Genomic DNA, 10,347 nt, shown 5'->3' with positions numbered 1-10,347 from the left:
TCAGACTGGCTATTATCAAGATGACAGAGAACAACAAATGCTGATGATGATGCGGAGAAAGGGAAACCCTCCTACACTGCTGGTGGGACTGTAAAATAGTGCAGCCATTATGGAAAATGGTATGGAGTTTTCTCAAACAACTAAGATAGAACAGCCATATGATCCACTAACTCCACTTCTGGATATGTACCCAAAGGAATAGAATTCATCATGTTGAAGGGGCATCTGCATTCCCTTGTTTATTGCAGCTCTATTTAGCCAAGAGTTGGGGCCAATCTAAATGTCCATTGATGGATGACTGCACCAGGAAAATGTGGTATGTATACCCAACAGAATGCTACTCTACTATAAAGAAGAATAAAATACTTCTATTTACAGCAACATGGAGGCACTGAGAGAAAATCTTGTTGAGTGAAGTAAGCCAGGCACAGAAAGAGAAATACCACATATCCTCACTTATAAGTGGGAGCTAAAAAAGAAAAAGAATAAATGAAATAATGAAAGAAAGATATAACAATCACGATAATACTTTGAACTTTCAAAAAAAGAGAACGGAACTCAGGTTACTAGAGCTGGGAAAGGGGAAGTGTTAGAGAGGGTTAAGGAGGAATTGGTAAAGGGCCAAGAAAAATGATTACATTGTGTAATGTTGAATATACTAATTATCCAGATTTGAGCATCACATATACACACAGGTGTTAATATCCAACTCTATACCCCACAGATATGTACTTCCAAGTGTGTTGCAATAAAACAACAACAACAATAAAAACCAGGAGAGAACAATGTCTCCCCAAATAGAGAATATCAATAAAAAGATGGAAATTATAAAAAGAAGCCAAATAGAAATTTCATAGTACATCTTAATTCTTCACCTATTAGTGTCTAATGGAACTTATTACATTTTCTCTTTAAAAAATAACCATAAAGGGATGATTTGGGGAAGGGGTCAAGATTGTGGAGTTGTTGGTTCCTGGTGTCGCTCTCTTCCACAGAGCGGCAAATTTGTTGCTTTTGAGGAGCAGCGACAGAGGACCCCAAATCCGTGCTGGAATGGACAGGATCACCCACCACAGGACCCCAGTTCAGGTTGCTCCCCATTTTGTAGAGAGATTTTAGAGATTTGGGGCCCACACGCACTGAGCCTGCAGCCTAAGAAGGCAGGTGGTGCTGGGGTGGGACTTCTGGCATAGGCTGTCCCATCTCTGTGAGCAAACTGAGAGACACGGGTTCCCAAGCCCTGAGCCAGACTAGCCAATGAAGGCAGATGGTGTGGGAATTTTGGCCCAGGCCATCCCATCTCCTTGAATGGCCCGAGAGGCTCTGTGATCTTAAGCCCCAAGTCAGACAAGCTGGTGAACGCAGGCAGGGCAGGACTTCCAGTGCAGGCCATCCATCTCTATGAGCAACCTGAGAGGCAGGGGTTCCCAAGCCCCAAGCCAGATGAGCTGATGAAGGCTGATGGGGTGTGAATTTTGGCCTGGGGTATCCTGTCTCCATGAGCATCCTGAGAGGCTCTGGGTTCTCAAGCTCCAAGCCAGACAAGCTGATGAACACAGGTGGGGCAGGACTTCCAGCCCAGGCCATGTGTCTCCGCAAGTGACTTGACGGGATCTCGACTCCCACCCCACCCAACCAGCTGGTGAAGGCAGGTGGGGCGGGACTTCCAGTCCAGGCTAGTTTCCACATCCAGAAACAGCAGACCTTTCGGGATCCAAGCCAGACATCAGAGTGAAACGAGTGAACGGGGATACTCCTGGCCACAATGACAAAACAACAATGGAAAGAAACCAGAAATATGAAAAATCAAGAAAGTACATCACCACCAAAGGAAATTAATAACTTACAACTGCTAGATCCTAATAAAACAGGAACTCTTTGAAATGACAGAAAAGGAATTTAGAGTAACTATTCTAAGGAAACTAAACAAGATAAAAGAAAACTCAGTGAAACAACACAATGAAATGAGAAAAAACATACAGGATCTGAAAGAAGAAATGTACAAAGAAATCAATGCCTTAAAAAAGAATGTAGCTGAGCTTGTAGAGCTGAAGGATTCATTCAGTGAAATAAAAAAATGCAACAAAGATGCATAAAAAATAGAAAACTACAGGCCAATATCCTTGATGAATATAGATGCAAAAATCCTCAATATAATGCTAGCTAACAGAATACAAGCAACATATACAGAAAATTATACACCACCATCACGTGGGATTCATCCCAGGGATGCAAAGTTGGTTCAACGTATGCAGATCAATAAATGTGATACACCATGTTGATGAAAGCAAAGACAAAAACCACATGATCGTCTCTATTGTTGCTGAAAAAACATTTGACAAAATTCAACATCCTTTCATGATAAAGACTCTCTACAAGTTAGGCATAGATGGAAAGTATCTCAACATAATTAAAGCCATATACAATAAGCCCACTGCCAATACTATCCTGAACGGGGAAAAGCTGAAAGCTTTTCTCTTAAAAACAGGAACTAGACAAGGATGACCGCTCTCACCACTCGTATTCAACATAGTGCTGGAAGTACTAGCCAGAGCAATCAGAGAAGAGAAGGAAATAAAGGGCATCCAGATTGGAAAGGATGAAGTCAAGCTGTCCCTTTTTGCAGATGATATGATCCTATATATTGAACAGCCTAAAGCCTCTACAAAAAACCTCTTAGATTTAATAAACGATTTCAGTAAATTTGCGAGGTACAAAGTAACACAAAAAATTCAGTAGCATTTCTATACTCCACCAGTGAACATGCAGAAAAATAAATCAAGAAAGCTAGTCCATTTACAATAGTCCCCCAAAATAAAATATTTAGGAATAAAGATGACAAAGGATGTGAAAAATTTCTATAAAGCGAACTACGAACCACTGTCCAGAGAAATTAAAGAGGACAGAAGAAGATGGAAAGATATCCCATGCTCTTGGATTGGAAGAATTAACATTGTGAAAATGTCCATATTACCAAAAGTGATCTACAAGTTCAATGTAATCTCCATCAAAATTCCAATGACATTTTTCTCTGAGATGGAAAAAGCTATCCAGACATTTACATGGAACAACAAAAGACCACACATAGCCATAGCAATCCTAAGCAAAAAGAAAATAAATAAATAAAGCTGATGGCATAACACTACCTGACTTTAATCTATACTACAAAGCTATAATAACCAAAACAGCATGGTACGTGGATAAAAACAGACACACAGATCAGTGGAACAGAATAGAGAACCAAGAAATTAACCCATAAGCCTTCAGCCATCTGATCTTTGACAAAGTCAGCAAGTCTACATACTGGGGAAGAGACTGCCTTTTCAACAAATGGTGCAGGGGAAACAGGATAATCATATGTAGGGGAATGAACTAGACCTGTATCTTTCACCATATACCAAAATCAACTCAAAATGGATTAAAGAATTAAATATACACCCTGGAACAATAAAACTCATTAAAGAAAACATAGGGGAAACACTTCAGGAACTAGGAGTGGGTACAGAATTCATGAATAGGACCCAAATGCACAGACAACTAAAGGTAAAATAAACAAATGGGATTATATCAAACTAAAAAGCACACCAAAAGAAACAATCAACAGAGTAAAAAAACAACCAACAGAGTGGGAGAAAATATTTGCTTAATATACATCTGACAAAGGATTAATATCCAGAATATACAAGGAACTCAAACATCTTTACAACAAAAAAACAAATAACCCAATTAAAAAATGGACAAAGGAGCTGAACAGACATTTCTCAAAGGAAGATATAAGAATGGCCAATAGACACATGAAAAAGTGCTCAATATCACTCAGCATCCGGGAAATGCAAATCAAAAGCACACTGAGATACCATCTCACTCCAGTTAGGATAGCTAACATCCATAAGACTGAGAACAATAAGTACTGGCAAGGTTGGAGAGAAAAAGGAACTCTTATTCACTGTTGGTGAGGCTGCAAAACGGTGCCACCTTTATGGAAAATGATGTGGAGGTTCCTCAAACAATTACAGATAAATCTACCATATGACCCAGTGATCCCACTGTTGGGAATATACCCAGAAGAATGGAAATCATCATGTCAAAGGGATACCAGTACTCCAATGTTTATTGCAGTTCTATATACAATAGCCAAGAGCTGGACCCAGTCAAAATGTTTATCATCTGCTGTGGTATATCTACACAATGGAATACTACTCTGCTATAAAAAAGAATGAAATACTACCATTTGCTACAACATGGATGGTCTTAGAGAAAATTATATTAAGTGAAACAAGTCATGCCAAGAAAGAGAAATACCAAATCTTTGCACTTATTTGTGGGAGCTAAAAATAAATTAATAAATAAACACTCAAACAAAGGGGGGGTGTAGAAGACACAATAACCACAAAAATTCCTTGAACTATTTAAGCCAAGTGCACAGATACGATATGTGGGGGAGAGGAGGGAGTGGAGAGGAATGGGTAAAGGGGCATGAAAATCAAATGCATTGTATTTTGAGAAGCAAAATAAAATAAAACTTAATTTAAAAATTATATAAAAAATAAATAAAATTATTTTCTTTAAGTCAGAAAAAAAAAAGAAAAAGAAATTGGAATGATTTTAGCTTGTTCATCCCCCAGATCCTGCTTATCTCAATAAACCTTCTAATCTTTGCACCAAAAAAATAAATTAATAAAAAATAAAAATAACCATAAAATCATTACATGCTTTATGTCTCATAAACCTCTGATAATTTGCTGTATTGTTTTCATGCATTTTATTTTATCTATAATTAAGTCTCAACAATATGTGACTGTGTTTGTGCAGTCAGTATTTATTATTCTATTGCACCTTTTACTGTTTTTTTTTTTTTCTTTATATCCTTTTGTATCTCCTTTTTTCTGCTGGGACCATTTCCTATTGGTCTAAAGAAACCTATTTATTATTTGTTTTATGTTGGGCGCATTGATGACAAGTTCTTTTATATAAATTATTTCAAATATCTGATATAATAATAGCTATCTGCCCAGTTTTGGTTTCCATTTGAATGGTATATGATTTTTCCATCCCTTCACTATTAGTTTGTGTGTGTCTTTATGGGTGAGGTGAGTCTCGTGAAGACAGCATATAGATGGGTCTAGCTTTTTAATAAAATCAGTCAGTCTGTTTCTTCTCAGTGGGGAATTTAATCCATTTACATTTAGGGTTGTTATAGAGAGGCATTGTTTTACTCCTGTCAGTTAATTGTTTTTCCTATGGTTGATTTAAATATCTTTTGCTCCTTTCTTTCCCTTTTATTGTTTGTGTTCTGTTTTCATTGTTTTTTTGAAGTAGGATGGTATAGTTTCTTTCTCTTTCTCACTTGCATATCTGCCCTACCAGTGGTGTTTATTCTTTCTGGTGTATTCATGGTAGTTATTATGGTTTTTGAAGTTCCAGGTGCAGGACTCCTTTAAGGATTTCTTGTAGAGCTGGTCATGTGATGGTGAACTCCTGCAGTTTTTGTAAATTATGTAAGTTATACCTGAATATAGTTGATTTTAAAACAAGATAGTTTGAAGAACAGATAAATGTGTGTTAAAGCAAGTAAAATAAAGAATTAAAGATGAAATGTACATGGCTAGTATTCGGTTGTGCACTATAAAATTCTTTCATCTTTGCTTTATGCTTGAAACTTTTCATAATAAAACTGTGGGAAAAAGACTGAAACTTCTAGTTTTGTCAAGAATATGTAGAACAAGCAACTAGCTAGTTCATTACTGGAGTATTAAAATTCTACAGATTTGGGGGTGTTCATTTTGTATCATGCAATATTACTGAAATTGTTAATCAGCTCTTAGATTTTCTTTTGGTAGAATCTATAGGTTTTTCTAAGTATAAGATCATGTCATCTGCAACCAGGGACCATTTGACTTCATCCTATCCAATCTGTATGCCCGTTATTTCTTTCTCTTGCCTGATTGCTCTGGCTAGTACTTCTAATACTATGTTAAATAAGAGTAGTGAGAGTGGGCATACTGTTCCTGCTTTTACAGGAAAAGCTTTTAAGTTTTCCCTATTCAAGATGATATTGAAGATTGATTTGTCATAATGGCTCTCACTGTGTTGAGATAATTTCCTTCTATACCTAATTTGCTGAGAGTCTTTATCATAAAGCAATGTTGAATTTTGTGAAATGCTTTCTCTGCATCTGTTGAGGTAATCATATGGTTTGTGTCCTTGGTTTTATTTCTGTGGTGTGTCAAGTTTATTGACTTGCATATGTGGAACCATCCCTGCATCCCTGGGATGAATCTCACTTAATCATGGTATATAACTTTTCAGATGTGTTGCTATAATTTGATTGCTAATATTTTGTTAAGGATTTTTTCATCTATGTTCATGAAAGATATTGGCCTGTAATTTTCTTTTTTTCTTGTTTCTTTATCTGGTTTTGGTATCAGGGTGATGCTGGCCTCATAGAATGAGTTTGGGAGAATGGCTTGTTTCAATTTTTTGGAATAGTATGAAGAGAAGTGGTATTAATTCTTTAAATGTTTGATATAACTAAGGTGCAAAGCTATCTGGTACTGGGCTTTTCTTTGTTGGAAGATAGCTGATTACTGATTCAATCTCATTGTTTTTTTATCAACCTGTTCTGGTTTTCTATTTCTTCTTGGTTCATTCTTGGTAGATTGAATGTGTCCAGAAATTTATGCATTTTCTCCAGGTTTTCATATTCATTGGCATACAGTTGTTTATAATAATGTGTAATGATTCTTTGTATTTCTGGGGTATCAGTTGTAATATCTCCGTTTTCATTTCTGATTTTTGTTACTTAGTTCTTCTCACTTCTTATTTTTTAATTTTTCTTTTTATTATTTTTTTGTTAACCAAACTAATGGCTTGCATATTTATCTTCTCAAAAAAGGAACTTTTTGTTTCATTGATCTTTTGAATCATTTTTGCGGTCTCTATTTCACTTAGTTCTGTCCTGATCTTAATTATTTCTTTCCATCTACTACTTTTAGCATTGGATTGTTGTTATTTTTTTAGTTCTTTGAGGTGTGGGGTTTGGTTCTTTATTCGAAGTCTTTTCCGTCTTTTGATGTAAGTGTTTATTGTGCTTAGCTTCCATTGTTGTACTGCTTTTGCAGTATCCCTCAGGTTATGGTATCATGTACGTGTATTTTTGATAGTTTCAAGAAATATTTTGGTTTCCTGCTTAATTTCTTCTTGGAAGAATGGGTCATTCAGAAGTCTATCATTTAGTTTCTATGCACTTGAATCGTTTCCAGAATTTTGCTTGTTATTGATCTCCAGCTTTAATCCTTTGTGATTTGAAAAGGTACTTGGAATGATTTCAGATTTTTCAAATTTGCTGAGACTTGATTTTGTGACCTAACATGTGTCTATCCTGGATAGTGTTGCATGTGCTGATGAGAAGAATGTGTATTCTGTAGTTGTTTGATGAAATATTCTGTAAATGTCTGCCATGTCCAACTGGTCAAAGGTATAGTTTGATTCCTGTGTTTCTTGGTTGATTTGTCACCTAGAAGATCTGTCCAGTACTAGTCACCCACAATTACTGTATTAAGGTCCATTTCTCTTTTTCTGTCAAAGATAGTTTGCTTTACATATCTGGGTGCTGCAGTGTTGGGTGCATATATGTTTATGATTGTTATGCCTTCTAACTGGATAGATCCTTTTATTATCATGTAATGGCCTTCTCTGTCTTTTTTTATGGTTTTTGATTTGAAGCCTATTTTATCCAATATAATAGCTACTCCTGCTCGTTTGGGGTATCCATTTGCATGGTATATCTTTTTCCATCCCTTCAATTTTATGTATGTTTGTAGATGAGGTGGGTCTCTTGAAGAGAGAATGTAGTTGGGACTAGCTTTTTAATCCAATCAGTCAGTCTGTGTCTTTTGTTTTTTTTGTTTTGTTTTGTTTTGTTTTTTGTTTTTCCTTACACCTAGATTTATTTATTTGTTTATTTATTTATTTATTTTTAATTTTTTTTTTAAATTTTATTTTGTCGATATACATTGTGGCTGATTATTGTTGCCCATCACCAAACCTCCCTCCCTCCTCCCTCCCCCCCTCCTCCCACCAATGTCCCCTCTGTTTGCTTGTCGTATCAACTTCAAGTAATTGTGGTTGTTATATCTTCTTCCCCCCCCCTTGGTTTTTTTTTTTTTGTTTGTGTGTGTGTCTGTGTGAATTTCTATATTAATTTTTAGCTCCCACCAATAAGTGAGAACATGTGGTATTTCTCTTTCTGTGCCTGACTTGTTTCACTTAATATAATTCTCTCAAGGTCCATCCATGTTGTTGCAAATGGCAGTATTTCATTCGTTTTTATAGCTGAGTAGTATTCCATTGTGTAGATGTACCACATTTTCCGTATACACTCATCTGATGATGGGCATTTGGGCTGGTTCCAACTCTTGGCTATTGTAAAGAGTGCTGCGATGAACATTGGGGAACAGGTATACCTTCGACTTGATGATTTCCATTCCTCTGGGTATATTCCCAACAGTGGGATAGCTGGGTCGTATGGTAGATCTATCTGCAATTGTTTGAGGAACCTCCATACCATTTTCCATAGAGGCTGCACCATTTTGCAGTCCCACCAACAATGTATGAGAGTTCCTTTTTCTCCGCAACCTCGCCAGCATTTATCGTTCAGAGTCTTTTGGATTTTAGCCATCCTAACAGGGGTTAGATGGTACCTCAGCGTGGTTTTTATTTGCATTTCCCGGATGCTGAGGGATGTTGAGCATTTTTTCATATGTCTGTTGGCCATTTGTATATCTTCCTTAGAGAAATGCCTACTTAGCTCTTTTGCCCATTTTTTAATTGTGTTGCTTGTTTTTTTCTTGTAAAGTTGTTTGAGTTCCTTATATATTCTGGATATTAATCCTTTGTCAGATGTATATTTTGCAAATATTTTCTCCCACTCTGTTGGTTGTCTTTTAACTCTGTTAATTGTTTCTTTTGCTGTGCAGAAGCTCTTTCATTTGATATAATCCCATTTGTTTATTTTTCCTTTGGTTACCCGTGCTTTTGGGGTCATATTCATGAAGTCTGTGTCCAGTCCTATTTCCTGAAGTGTTTCTCCTTTGTTTTCTTTAAGAAGTTTTATTGTTTCAGGGTGTATCTTTAAATGCTTAATCCATTTTGAGTTGATTTTAGTATATGGTGAGAAGTATGGATCTAGTTTCATTCTCCTGCATATGGATATCCAGTTATCTGAGCACAATTTGCTGAAGAGGCAGTCCCTTCCCCAGTGAATAGGCTTGGTGCCTTTGTCAAAGATCAGATGGCAGTAAGTGTGTGGGTTGATTTCTGGATTCTCTATTCTATTCCATTGGTCATTGTGTCTGTTTTTATGCCAGTACCATACTGTTTTGGTTATTATAGCTTTGTAGTATAGCTTAAAGTCGGATAGTGTTATGCCTCCAGCTATTTTTTTTACTCAACATTGCTTTGACTGTGCGTGGTCTTTTATTATTCCATATAAATGTCTGGATAGTTCTTTCCATTTCTGAGAAAAATGTCTTTGGAATTTTGATAGAGATTGCATTGAATTTGTATATCACTTTGGGTAGTATGGACATTTTCACTATGTTGATTCTTCCAATCCAAGAGCATGGGATATCTTTCCATCTTCTTGTATCCTCTCTAATTTCTCTCAACAGTGGTTTGTAGTTCTCATTATACAGATTTTTCACCTCCTTGGTTAACTCAATTCCTAAGTATTTTATTTTTTTTGGTGGCTATTGTAAATGGGCAGGCTTTCTTGATTTCTCCTTCTGCATGTTCACTATTGGAGAAAAGAAATGCTACTGATTTTTGTGTGTTGATTTTGTATCCTGCTACTGTGCTGAAATCATTTATCACCTCCAAGAGTTTTTTTGTAGAGGTTTAGGCTGTTCGATATATAGGATCATGTCATCTGCAAACAGGGACAGTTTGACTTCCTCTTTTCCAATCTGGATGCCCTTTATTTCCTTCTCTTCTCTGATTGCTCTGGCTAGTACTTCCAACACTATGTTGAATAGGAGTGGTGAGAGTGGGCATCCTTGTCTAGTGCCTGTTCTTAAAGGAAAAGCTTTCAGCTTTTGCCCATTCAGGATGATATTGGCAGTGGGTTTGGCATATATGGCTTTAATTATGTTGAGATACTTTCCCTCTATACCTAACTTATAGAGGGTCTTTGTCATGAATGAGTGCTGAACTTTATCAAATGCTTTTTCAGCATCTATAGAGATGATCATATGGTCCTTGTGTTTGAGTTTATTAATATGGTGTATCACATTTATTGATTTGCATATGTTGAACCAAACTTGCATCCCTGGGATGAATCCCACTTGA

This window comes from Cynocephalus volans, chromosome 17 (genome assembly GCF_027409185.1).
Source record: "Cynocephalus volans isolate mCynVol1 chromosome 17, mCynVol1.pri, whole genome shotgun sequence".
NCBI lineage: Eukaryota > Metazoa > Chordata > Mammalia > Dermoptera > Cynocephalidae > Cynocephalus > Cynocephalus volans.
The sequence above is the reverse complement of the archived record's forward strand: the minus strand, read 5'-3'. Positions refer to the sequence as shown.